The sequence below is a fragment of the Hoplias malabaricus genome, chromosome X2, assembly GCF_029633855.1.
Source record: "Hoplias malabaricus isolate fHopMal1 chromosome X2, fHopMal1.hap1, whole genome shotgun sequence".
NCBI classification, from domain to species: Eukaryota; Metazoa; Chordata; class Actinopteri; order Characiformes; family Erythrinidae; genus Hoplias; species Hoplias malabaricus.
In genome coordinates, this window is record NC_089819.1 from 55,362,574 (window position 1) to 55,376,129 (window position 13,556).

A 13,556-nucleotide genomic window follows, 5' to 3' on the forward strand; every position below is an offset into this window, starting at 1 on the left:
GTTTACAGTCTGACAGTAATAACAGTGTTAAGAGTGATTTGAGTCCAGAATGAATCTGAAGTGTGTGGACTGCTTTTAGCCAGATGCTAATCCAGTATGAGTTGTCAGTCTGATACAAATAACTGTGGAGTAATCCAGTATGAATCTGCTGGGTTTGTGAAGTGTTTACAGTCTGACAGTAATAACCGATGAGTGATTGTTGTTTGGTATGAATCTGCAGTGTGTTAATCCAGTATGAATTTTCAGCCAGATATTAATCATCATAATCCAGTATGAATTATAGCGCTTGTTTTGCCTGAGTAATAATTGGGGGAATGAAGACTTTTCGTTGGCCTGAATGTACGTTTGAAGATAATCGATACATGGTTCTGTCTGGAGAACCTCGTCAGGCAGGAGCTGAAGCTCTAAAGAAGATCTCATGGAGGCTTTTGTTTTCTTTTGGGCCTGAGGTGAAGCTGTAGCTGGAGGCTGGTGAGAGGATTGTAGCTCTTCTTCTCCTCCTCTTCTGCTTGTGGCTCTTTTGTCCTGTGTTTGCCCTGTTTCTCCGTCCCTCTGTTGTTCGCTGCAATTAAAGCCGGAGTGAAGCTCCAGCCGCTTGGCTGGCAGCGCTAATCTCCACATTGTCCCTTTCATTAGCGCTAGCTTCTCCACAATACAACGCCACTGACCCATTCTTTTAAAACTGTGCAACAGCTCAATGTGATTTGGAAGCAATTGCATTTGAATGGAGTGCGAAGACCCTTTGATCTGTGCCCCCACTCCCTGCTTCAAACAAACCCATCCTCAACCAACAACTACCACGGCCTATCAACAACTATTATCACCGTGTCTCCTTTAGAGACAGTCTCCCTTTTCTTCCTCTTTTCTCTTTTCAAGACCGACCTGGAGAAAAGAGCTAGAACTTTTATATTTCTTATAAAACAGCTTCGAGTGTCTTTTCACATGTGCTTCAAGTCGAAGAAGAAAAGAAGAGAAAAATTATGCCCTGGAAAAAAAGGAGGACTCTCTCTCTCTCTCTCAGTCTCCCTTCCTCTGTCTTTCTTTTCCCTTCTCTCACTGTCTTTTGTCAGCTCAGAACAAGAAGAAAAGAAATAAGAAAAACGTGTCACAGCCGAGTTTAACCCCTCCTTGTCGTCTTTGCTTGACGAGAAGCTTTGGATTAAGAACAAATGAGGAGCCATTCATTCTCCTTGATCCTCTGCTGCCCCTTGAGCTCTGGAAGGTTGGGAATAACGGCCGGGTGTTTCGAACTGGAGCTACGAGGAGAAACTGTTTGAGCTGCTAACGGAAGCTTATGCCACTTCACTTTTCTTACCCTGTTTACACAGTAGGACACAGACAAAATGCTTCAGAATCCCTGTTTGTAGAGTTTTAATTGTGTTAACATATTTCAGTCTGTGTTTATAGTTAACAGCCACGGCTTAAAGGCCTGAGAGGTGAGTTTGGGATTGAAACCTTGCTACTGTAGTTTGATCCTAAGGCATCGCAGGAAAATAGGAGAAAGGGGAGTGAAGAAACAGTGCTTCTTATTCTTCAGCATCCACAGCTTTTCCCAATTGCTTCCCAGATGCTGAAGTGGCTGCCTGTCGCGCCTGGTGTTTGTTCATCACTAGTGCGTGTGTGTGTTCACTGCTACGGATGAATTTAAGAAAGCACCATTTAGTTGCGCTCCTGTGCAATGATTAAAGTTGTACTTTTCCTCTGCATGGTACCTACTCTACTCCACTATCCAGCTGCAGCAGAGATCACATTTGTTTTTATCCGACTCACGACGGCAGCTCGTAAAATGACGCCGTGGTCTTTTGAAGAGGTTCAAACGCTCCTTGGATCGGTGACCGATGAAAGAATCCAGCGAGAGCTGGACGCTGCAACAAGGAAGGAACAAACTCTACTGATCTGTCTGAACTGATGACGGAGCTGTGTTCAGTCCCAAACAACAACAACACGCCGATACACCATGAGTAAACACCGCTTAACGTTACCGCTGCTGTTGTTGTGGTTTCCAAAGCCCGCTGTTTCTGTTAGAGATGGGGTTTTAAGACAACACCATGCTGGATTTTTGGGGTTAGCTGTAGTAGTGTAAGAAGAAGCAGGTACTATGGACCAAACAGAGAGGAGTTAAATAGTGTAGGTACCACGCAGTGGAAAAAGCCATACGTGGAGTTAGGATTGAGGGGTAGAGTCTGTCTGGGCAACTCCTAGTATTGGTCCCAAGCTTAGAAGGAGTCGGAAGGTTGTTCCAGGCATTACGCATAAAACCTGTGGCAGAGTGGCTGTGCAGATTGGTTGGTCCACTGTGATGACATCTCATGGGCAGCTGAAGGTGGAAAATAGGAGAACTGGCATTTTCAAACGGTGTAACTACAGTTAGAAACAATCAGCAGCAATCAGCAACACTACTGTAGGTCAGTGTCTATAAGCCTTTTATGACAAACCTTTAAACCTTCATAAACATCTGTGAAAGCTTAGATTAACAAGTGTCACTCTGATTTATGTCAGCTGACACTCGCATGAATAAGGCAGTCGGGTTAATGTTGATTGTCATGAAAGATGTCCCTGTTGTGAACAAAGACCTATGGTTAATTGTTAGCAGACAATGAAACTGGAGATACAAGGTTTCTGTAACTTCTAACCATCATTTGACTCATAGCTCCTGTACAAAACTAAAGAAGCAAACTTCAAAAACCCCAAACATGCCTCAACAAATCGTCCATATTTGGGGTTAAGGAAGCCACTGTAATTTACATTTTCCACAACACGGTTCCTTCACATCAGACGTCAAGGAAGCGTGTGTTGTTCCATGGGAAAGTGAGGCTTGTTTTTGCCTCTGGAACGTTTTCCTTGCCTTCTGTTAGACAGAGGCGTGGAAGAAGCAGATGGAGGGGGATTGTGTTGTTAAATCGAGAGCAGGCGGCAGGAGCCTGAAAATCAGGAACAGGAGGATTTGCTTTGTAAATCCTTCATTATTTAAAGAAGAGTTTTTTTAATTACTGTGCTGCGCTCAGAAGAGGACACAGCTGGGTCGGAGTTGGCCGCGAGGCTCTGAGCTCTAACCGGGAGGTGGAGGAGTGGAGCGGTTCCTCTTTAACAATTCCTCTTTAATAGCTGGTGGAGGATCAAATTTCCCAACTCTCTGCTTTTCCCTAAGTGCTCAGTGAGATGAGACGTGTTTGGTGTCTGATCAGGGTCACAGTAGATGGCCAAAAGTTTGTGAACACCTGCTCGTCCAAGGGTATTTGCCAGGGGTTTGTTTCCTCTGTGGCTGTGGATGCTGGAACCTATCCTGGGGCAGCCATGGCCTGAGGGTCAGGGAACTGGGCGTGTAACCGGAAGGTTGCCGGTTTGATTCCCTTGAGTAAGGCAACTAAACCCCCAAACTGTTCCCCGGGCGCCATGGCTAGGGCCGCCCACCGCTCCGGGCGTGTGTACTCACTGCCCCCTAGTGTTCACTAGTGTGTTTGTAAATGTGTTTCATTGCCTATGGTGGGTTAAATGTGGATAACAACTTCCTCTGTGTGCAGAATAAAGTCATTCTAATTCTAATAGCTGTGAGGATTTGATGATGTGGGAGCATTAGTGAAGTCAGGTCCAGTTCTTTCCAAAGATCACTCCAGAGAACACAGATTCACTGCTACACAGCCCAAAGCTAGGGCTCTAAGCGGCATGTGGCATTGAGCATGATTACCTGAAGTTCATGTGTTGCTGCTCCACTGTGTCCTGTCTTGTTTTCTGTAGAGATAATACACGTTGTTAGCACATCTGGGAAGTGGGTGAACCTTGAAGTAGTTGAATTCGCTGATTATAAGCCTCGTCAGTAGCACATGGGCGATTTTTAAATGACTGTTTTCATCATCAGTCCTTTAAAATCATCCTGCCCAGACTAGCGCTGTTTTTAAGGATATCTCCACATAAAAAACACAAAAACACAGCTCTGCCCTTCAGTAAGTAGGAGAAGCAGCAACAGCAAACGTGATGCCCTATCTATCTATCTATCTATCTATCTATCTATCTATCTATCTCTTGTTCTCTCACTTCAGTGTGGGCCCAGCGCTGTGATTGGACAGAGTCAGGTTTGTAAAGGCCATTTGTACAAGCCCTTAAAGAGGCACTGATCTATGGACTAGTACTAATCTGTGGTGTGTTATTAACTTTTAGCTCCATTAGCCTCACAGCTCCAGTGCTACGCTAACTAAACCTCTCGTGTGTGTTTGACTACATGTGGGGGGTAAACATGTAAAGTGTGTCAAATCAGAATGTTTTGATGGGCTGTTCTTTCAACTTCATAGAAATGTTAAAAGAGTTGCACAAGGCAAACAATGTCCTCAAGGTCAAACTGCTGGGGATTTTAGGGTCGTTCAGTTCAGAGCAGCTTTCCCTGTTTAAAAACAGATAACTCTGAGCTTTCAGGTCTCCACAAGGTCACTGTTCCAGTCCCTCAGGTAACAGGTTCAGTCCCACCTTCACTCTAAATCAGCCAATCCTGCCTGGGGAGCGTGTTTTAACAGGCCGGGCGAAGCTGAGTATCCGAGGCTTGTTCCAGTCCACCAGAAAAAGCCTTGGATGCACTCTCAAGGACCTTGTTTAATTTGATTAATTAATTTACCTGCAGGCGTTTGGATGCTGCTGGGTTGTGCATTCCTCGGATTGACCCGTTAGTGGATGTTAGCTCTGTTCAAACATATCAGCTTTATGCTGTGGCAACAAAACCTTGTATCTCAGAAACACTGGTGTTTTGAGAGAAGTGTTTTTCTAACTTTAAAGGGGTCAAAAAAATATACACTTTTTCTTCCAGAAGTGAACACAGTTCTGTTTCTTAATGAAACGTCTGTGACCCGCTTTGGTCCAAACCCCACGAGCCCCACAGCAGTGTTCTCCCCCTGTGTAAACAGCCCCTGTTCAGAACGCCCGCTTTCAGCACCTGTTCCTTTAAATGATAATGAGCCGCTCGCTGTTCACCCCGACCCCGAGCGCACAGCAGTGAGGAGCGAGGAGCAGAAGCTCTGGGTTTAGTCGTTTTCACTCTGTTCTCTTTCTTCTCCGTTCTCATTTTCTCTGTTTTTACTCAGTGTTCTTATTTCTCTGCGCTCGTTGTGTCTGTTCTCCTGCTTTTAACCACATCTTTGCACGTCCTCACACAAACACGGGTCCAGCGCTGTGATTGGACAGACACAGACAAGGGGGCGGGGTCAATTATAAAGCCTCTGCACTGGATTTACTCTATGAGGCTAGAAATGTCAGTGACAAATATTGCAAACCACAGAGGGATACATTTGAAAAGGAACAAAAAATAGTTTTTGTGATGAATGAGTGATTGTTGCTGTTGTTGTGGATGAGGTGATGAATGAAAGCTACAACTAGAACAATCTCATCAGTGATACATATTAAGTCCTTCTTAACCAGATAATCCTTGGATCATCAAAAATACAGCATGGAAGTTCATGATGAATAATAATGCAGGGTATTGACATAGAGCTTTTCAAGAACCCAAAAGGCTTACCATCACTGATACACAGAACAGCAGCAGACTCAAAAGGAAGCACACTACCACAGCAGGCATTGAACAAGCACAGAGCAAATGTACTGTAAGTCCAGGGAAAGCAGGAGCAGCTAACAAAATGTCAATGTGGTGAGCAGCTGCGCTGTGTTTTTAGTGTTTGTGACGGTGGGCATTTCCGCCGTCGTACAGGGCACAGCGACCGCAGTGAAAGCAGGCGTTCTCCACCCAGCATGCACTGCAGACAAGCGGCTGTGACCGCAGACACTCCCAGGGAACACACCAGAACGTCAGACAGACAAAGATGTGATGAAGATGCAGATGCAGAACATAAAAGAACAATGCGACTGATGGAATGGTAACATGGTTCACTGTCATAGGTCTAGGACCATGTTAATACTTTCGGCCTCCAACTCCTTAGTATCTGTTTACACTCATTCTCTCTTAAAGGGAGCATCTACTACTGTGGGGAAACGCTGTTCTCTCTGGTTTGTTTATGTTCAGAAGCTGCACGTCTTTTAAGGTGGAACGGTATGTTTGAGGAGAAAGACGACGTGACTGAAGCTTTATTCACTGTTTCAATTCCCACAGAGACTCATGTGTAACTCCAGTTGTTTAGTTTTGTAGCACTTTCCCTCTGTGTTTACTTTCATGCAGTTAGCGCTTTCCTGAATTTAGAGTCAGTTCCACCTTAAATATATAAGTACATTTCACCCACCTATTGAGCAGGAATAGACTAACATCCTTGTCTCGGTTCATGATTTTCAACGTTGTCTAATAATCTCCAGATGGCGTTTCTCTGCCGTGAGCAGAGAGAGAGTAAGCCTAGCGTACCATACCGAGACACTTTGTTTTTTTACGCATTTACAGACACTGGGGCTTCGTAAACACATTAGAGCGGTTTCCAGAGCAGCACATGGAGAGGAAAGCTCCTCAGAATTTATATAAAAATATTTATTTTGATTGAAAAATGTGAATCTTTAAAAGCTCTTTTTGTCCTTCTTTTAAGTTCATTCAAGTGAAAAAACCATCACTGCACACACTCTTCCACACGTCCTTTACATTGGCATAGACGCTCCACTAGAGGGCGCAGCTCAGGTCACTCGTTTCTGACAACAATGAGTGTGGCATGGGTGGAGGAGGTGTTTATGTATGAGGCCGTTAACGGGACACAAGGTAAGTAGTGTTAAGACAGTAGGTAAAATTTGGTATTTTTACATAGTTACATAGTGCAATTTCTGTAGTGCTGAGCCTGGGGTAGCAGTGAGAGAGGACAATTTAGCAACTGTAGTTTAAATGTAAAAATACTACGTAGTGTTGCTTTAAACATATTGCAAAGTGTACGGAGGATTGTCCCACTATCACCAGTGAGAGAAACTGGCCATGAAAGTGGTTCCCAGTGCTTTCTGACATCAGAAGCCAGGGTGTAGTTTGCTCTGCCGGGTGCCCCCCACATCAAGCATGGGAATACACAGAGTTTGCCAGTGAGTGAGGGTGGAACTGTTGGCTACACCACCTCCATGGTTCTCGGTTGTGCTTCAAAATCACAAGCTTTCAGGCCCTGTCTGGATTTGTATACGGATTTAACCTTAAGCAGAAATGAGCCTTTACTCTCATCATTCAGACTGAGTAAGCAGATGCTATAAAGAGAGCACATGGACAAATGATCTTCCACAACGTTTCATTAGGAAAACCACCCTTGTTTGGAAAGAGAGCATAATTCTGGGGACTCAGAGCATCATCACAAAGCCGTGTTTAAAGATGCTGCGTGAATCACGACTTGCAGTCGCTGAGTTTGCACATATGGGACGATTGAGTATCTCTACATCGTCTCTGTTTGGGTCTATTTCAAGGCCATGGATTTAATTCATAAGCGCTTAAGCTTATACTCAAGAGTCTGAGCCTTAATAGAGTACGTCAGTACAGCTGTTCAGTTCCATCCAATGTAGGAATCCACTTTGGGAAGCAGCTGAAAATATCAGCAGACATCTTTCTGTCATCCAGCCTCCCTGCGCTCTGGAATGTGGGTGAAAAAGCCTTAAAGCGATCGTTTGGAGGAAAGTCAATTTAACACACTTTCCTCCTCTTTAACCCAAATGTAGCGGATCAGTCGAGACTTGTTTGGTGTCTGGAGCTCGGGTCTGTAGTTTTGCACCGGAGCTGTGAGTAATGTTAGGATGTAGACCTTCAATTAGCATGGTGCTAACTGCCCGTGTAGATCATCACACGCTTGCCTTAAACAACGTGAAGTTGTTAACTGACCTCACAGAGGCTGGTTATATATAATAAAATATAAACGTGCTCTCATGAGAAGAATTAAGGGCAAATATTCTCCCAATACTGGATGGAGAAGGATGAACGGATGAGTGGAGATATGTGATTTTGTTGTCACATTTTGTTGATAAACTTTAATCATGGTTAAAAAAATTAGCCTAGGACCCACTAAGGTGATATGGTGATATGGTTTTTATTAAGTTATGGCCTCAAAACAATATATTTAGACCATGAATATTCTTTCATTCATTGTCTGTAACCCTTATCCAGTTCAGGGCAGCGGTGGGAATCACTGGGCACAAAGCAGGGACACACCCTGGAGGGGGTGCCAGTCCTTCACAGGGAGACACACACACACACACACTCACACACACACTCACAACTATGAACACTTTTGAGAACACACCACCCTCCTCACAGACAGTCACCTGGAGGAAACCCACGCAGACACAGGGAGAACACACCACACTCCTCACAGACAGTCACCCAAAGGAAACCCACGCAAACACAGGAAGAACATACCACGCTCCTCACAGACAGTCACCTGAAGGAAACCTACACAGACACAGGGAGAACACACCACACTCCTCACAGACAGTCACCCGGAGGAAACCCACGCAGACACAGGGAGAACACACCACACTCCTCACAGACAGTCACCTGAAGGAAACCCACGCAGACACAGGGAGAACACACCACACTCCTCACAGACAGTCACCCGGAGGAAACCCACACAGACACAGGGAGAACATACCACGCTCCTCACAGACAGTCACCTGAAGGAAACCCACGCAGACACAGGGAGAACACACCACACTCCTCACAGACAGTCACCCGGAGGAAACCCTGGTCCCTGGAGCTGTGACAGAGACACTACCTGCTGCATCACTGTGCTGCCCGGTACCATGAATATTTCCACACCCTCACACACACACATTATTTAATTTCCTAAATATACTCTATTGTGATCAGAATATATTATATTGTGGCCTCAGTATATAATTACGTGGCCAAACCTCATTAAACACCACCACCAAGTCACTTTAGGGGCTCCACATCAGCTTCATACTCCAGTGGGAATCAGAAGGAGTAGGTGTTTTCAGCTCTACTGGAGTAAGCGGAACAGTTGGCTGCTAAGTTATTGCTTTTTAATGGTGGGTGAAAACATGCTGTGTTGATTTCATTGGGTCACAGAGTGGGGTCTAAATGACTAAGTGATGAGCTGCAGGGTTTTATAGACACAGCTGATCCCTGGGTCCTGGCCATTCAGAGAGTGTTGAGGTGTGGACAGAGGTGTGAGAGTGTGTGCATGGTGTGTGCGTTTGTGTGTGTGTCTGCAGCTCTTCAGCTGTGTTTATTCAGCTCTGGGCTGGGTCTTTAGGCTGATGTGTTAACGTGTGGGATTCCACTTAGGCCCAGTTATACGGTGCTGCCTCCTGCTGTGAGGGCGCGGTGGGGGGGCTGTCAGGTCCTGGTCAGACCCTGTGAAGTACTGGACACGCTGACGTTCGGCCCATTTTCCTTCAGCAGTTTGTGGAAATATAGGTTTGCACAGATGCATTAGGACTCTTGTGCTTTTTTCACCAGCCATTACTGCAACTGTCTTCATAACAGATACTAAAGCTCATCCAGAACTTACTCCACAGCTGATACAACAAACCAGAACATCCAGATAAACCCAGCTTAGACTGACCTCAATAGCCAAGTCTGTTAGTGAAGGTACACAATGTGTCCAAACGGGTCCCTGCTCTACTTTTCTCGTCCTCCACCAGGTGAATCAGGTCCTGGTTCTGGAAGCGGGTTCTTGTTTAGTGGCTGTTCTCTCGTGGTTCAGAGCAAGTCGAGTAGGGACTAAACCGTGGCGTGTAAACCTTGCAGAGCGCTGATCGTCCAGAGAGAGTCGTCACTCTACGCCACGCAGCGCAGACGACCAGCACCAACTCTCCATCTGTAAAATTCTGCTTCTGACGGTGAAGGGGAACAAACTACATATCAAAATCAACTCAATCAATAAGACGAGTTGGCTGATGAAGTGTGTGTGTGATGTATTACTAAAGTGAGTGCTATAGCATTTGTTTGGAGTGAATCTGACAGCAGACAGGAGCCACTGCAGTGTCCAGGGAAGTCGTTATAACGGATCATAAAGAAAAGCACAGAATAGAAACCTCTCGAGGGGTTTGCAGGTGGAGCGATGGCTATTTGTCCCCGTCCTCGTTTTCGGTGGGACACATGGACTAATGAGAGCAAAGCTAGTTTCCGCTGAGCTGCTTTGTCGTTACAAATGTTCCTGTCGCCCTGCTCATAACTCCCGGACCCTGGTGCCGTGTTAGATCTGTGGGAGCCGGTCCCTGGTGGTCTCCACGCTGACAGTGATGTAGTGGCTGTTAGCAAAGGAGCTTTTTTACCAGTCCGAGGGCCAGCAAAGCCTTTTCCCCAGTCACTTCCTGTCAGAGAGGAGGACATTGTGTTTGTCTCCCTGGCTGAGAGACTAATGAGGAACAGTGAAGTGGTTGGCACAGACTGCTGAGAACCAGTATGAATTACTAGACTTCACACTGGGGCTGGGCTTAACTACTGACACTGATCTACAGGAGATAAACTTTAAGACACTGATCATTAGTGACGCACCAGTTCAATATTTATGTACCTTAAAGGGACATATGAATAAAAATCACTTTTTTGGGGGGTATTTAACACGTTAATTTGGAGCCCTCCAACAACAACACCCAGTCATTTTTCTAGTTTAAAACAAGCCTTATTCTGCTCCGCTTCTGAAGTCAAGTCCAGAGACTTTAGAATAGCCCCGCCCCCTTGTCTGAGTCTGTCCAATCACGGTGCTGAACCCACGTCTACGTGAGAGCGCAAAGACAAGGTTAAACGCAGCAAAACAGAAATAAAAGCACTGAGAACAACAAAGAAAACAAAAACGGAGAACAAAGAGAACAGAGCAAAAACGGCTAAAACCATGCATCTGGTTTTTGGAGTAAACAGAGCCTCAGCCTTACACAGAGCCAGAGCGACGTGACACAAGGACTGTGTGTCTTTCTCCTGAATAAGGAAAGCTGATGCAGTAAAGTGAGTGTTTAAAGACGGATGGTCAGAGAAGATTGCTGTTATTCTTCTTGTGGCTGGTTCTAATCCATTAGATCTTACAGGTTTCCAAAGTATAGCGTTAAAATGTGAAGCACTGCTATTAGTCTAAGTACAGATCCCGAGGTTTGGAGCTTTGCGGGGAGGACATTTTACCAATTGGGCCTCGCTGAGTTGTAATTCAATGCCCCTGAGCTAGAAACCCCACGACGTTGCACTTCAGAGTAATGCAACTGTGTCCTCTGGAGTGATGGAGCTCTGTTCATAACCTCTGGAAGGAGTTGGAGTGGCGATTGTGATCCAGAACTCATCATGCAATATCAGTACATGACCTCAGGTGGCTGAGAGCCATCTAATTTTCACAGAAATGTTTCCAGCCTTTAGAGTAAAGCCTTCCCAGAAGAGAAACGACATTCTACCAATTGATAAACACATAAACCCTTTAACTGGGATTCCTGAAGTCTGGCGTTTTTTATGAACCTTCCATTTCATTTTTTATTTTTAATGCTGTGTGCTTGCTTTTATTATGAGAAAAAAAGGACAATAGAAGGTTAGATAAGGACATGTCAAAGCCACTGACGCTGGAGTGTAGCGTTACATAGTTTTGGCACTGACTGCTTTTCAGAGCCATGAAATTAATTCATCCACTTGACGGACATGTTTCCACTGATCTGAGGGGTTTAATAACACTCAGAGGACGCACTAATAGCCGGACACTCGCTCTGAGCTCTGGGAAATTCTGCAAATGTGCTTTTTGTTTACGCAGTGTTTGTCAGAGAGAGCTGTTAAAGGCTCAAATAAGAGCTCACAACAAAGCACTTTAGTGCTTTAATGGTTTCTTGTTGCGGGAGAAGCTCTGTGAACGTGATCAGCTGCAGATGCTCTGCTCCACTGCGTCTCCATCCTTCACTCTTCATTCAGAGAAGTGCTTTAATGAGCACGTGCCAGCTTTAACTCTTAGGAGCATGTGGAAATGCAAATGACATTTTTTTAAATGAGAAAGAGAAAAACCCACTCCCAATGGCACTAGGCCGTGGAACTGTGGAACTGTGTTCCCTGGAGATGTGGAGCTCAGCCACCACGAGGCTTTCCTCTGAGGGTGAGGGTGACTGTCTGTGAGGAGTATGGTGTGTTCTCCCTGTGTCTGTGTGGGTTTCCTCCGGGTGACTGTCTGTGAGGAGTGTGGTGTGTTCTCCCTGTGTCTGTGTGGGTTTCCTCCGGGTGACTGTCTGTGAGGAGTGTGATGTGTTCTCCCTGTGTCTGTGTGGGTTTCCTCCAGGTGACTGTCTGTGAAGAGTGTGGTGTGTTCTCCCTGTGTCTGTGTGGGTTTCCTCCGGTTGACTGTCTGTGAGGAGTGTGGTGTGTTCTCCCTGTGTCTGCGTGGGTTTCCTCCGGGTGACTGTCTGTGAGTAGTGTGTTGTGTTCTCCCTGTGTCTGCGTGAGTTTCCTCCGGGTGACTGTCTGTGAGGAGTGTGGTGTGTTCTCCCTGTGTCTGCGTGGGTTTCCTCCAGGTGACTGTCTGTGAGGAGTATGGTGTGTTCTCCCTGTGTCTGTGTGGGTTTCCTCCGGGTGACTGTCTGTGAGGAGTGTGGTGTGTTCTCCCTGTGTCTGTGTGGGTTTCCTCCGGGTGACTGTCTGTGAGGAGTGTGATGTGTTCTCCCTGTGTCTGTGTGGGTTTCCTCCAGGTGACTGTCTGTGAAGAGTGTGGTGTGTTCTCCCTGTGTCTGTGTGGGTTTCCTCCGGTTGACTGTCTGTGAGGAGTGTGGTGTGTTCTCCCTGTGTCTGCGTGGGTTTCCTCCGGGTGACTGTCTGTGAGTAGTGTGTTGTGTTCTCCCTGTGTCTGCGTGAGTTTCCTCCGGGTGACTGTCTGTGAGGAGTGTGGTGTGTTCTCCCTGTGTCTGCGTGGGTTTCCTCCGGGTGACTGTCTGTGAGTAGTGTGGTGTGTTCTCCCTGTGTCTGCGTGGGTTTCCTCCGGGTGACTGTCTGTGAGGAGTGTGGTGTGTTCTCCCTGTGTCTGCGTGGGTTTCCTCTGGGTGACTGTCTGTGAGTAGTGTGGTGTGTTCTCCCTGTGTCTGCGTGGGTTTCCTCCGGGTGACTGTCTGTGAGGAGTGTGGTGTGTTCTCCCTGTGTCTGCGTGGGTTTCCTCTGGGTGACTGTCTGTGAGGAGTGTGGTGTGTTCTCCCTGTATCTGTGTGGGTTTCCTCCGGTTGACTGTCTGTGAGGAGTGTGGTGTGTTCTCCCTGTGTCTGCGTGAGTTTCCTCCGGGTGACTGTCTGTGAGGAGTGTGGTGTGTTCTCCCTGTGTCTGCGTGGGTTTCCTCCGGGTGACTGTCTGTGAGGAGTGTGGTGTGTTCTCCCTGTGTCTGCGTGGGTTTCCTCCGGGTGACTGTCTGTGAGGAGTGTGGTGTGTTCTCCCTGTGTCTGCGTGGGTTTCCTCTGGGTGACTGTCTGTGAGGAGTGTGGTGTGTTCTCCCTGTGTCTGTGTGGGTTTCCTCCGGGTGACTGTCTGTGAGGAGTGTGGTGTGTTCTCCCTGTGTCTGTGTGGGTTTCCTCCGGGTGACTGTCTGTGAGGAGTGTGGTGTGTTCTCCCTGTGACCGGATGGGTTTCCTCCGGGTGCTCCGGATTCCTCCCACTCTCCAAAAACATAAAAAACTGACTTAAAAAGTGTCCGTAGGTCTGAGTGTGTGAGTGTGTGCTG

General features: G+C 46.5%; 1 protein-coding gene across 1 annotated transcript in view; it reads left to right on the forward strand.

The window, feature by feature from the left end:
• The window catches only part of adamts18 (ADAM metallopeptidase with thrombospondin type 1 motif, 18), a 64,526-nt gene that overhangs the window by 4,627 nt on the left and 46,343 nt on the right, over positions 1-13,556 (forward strand).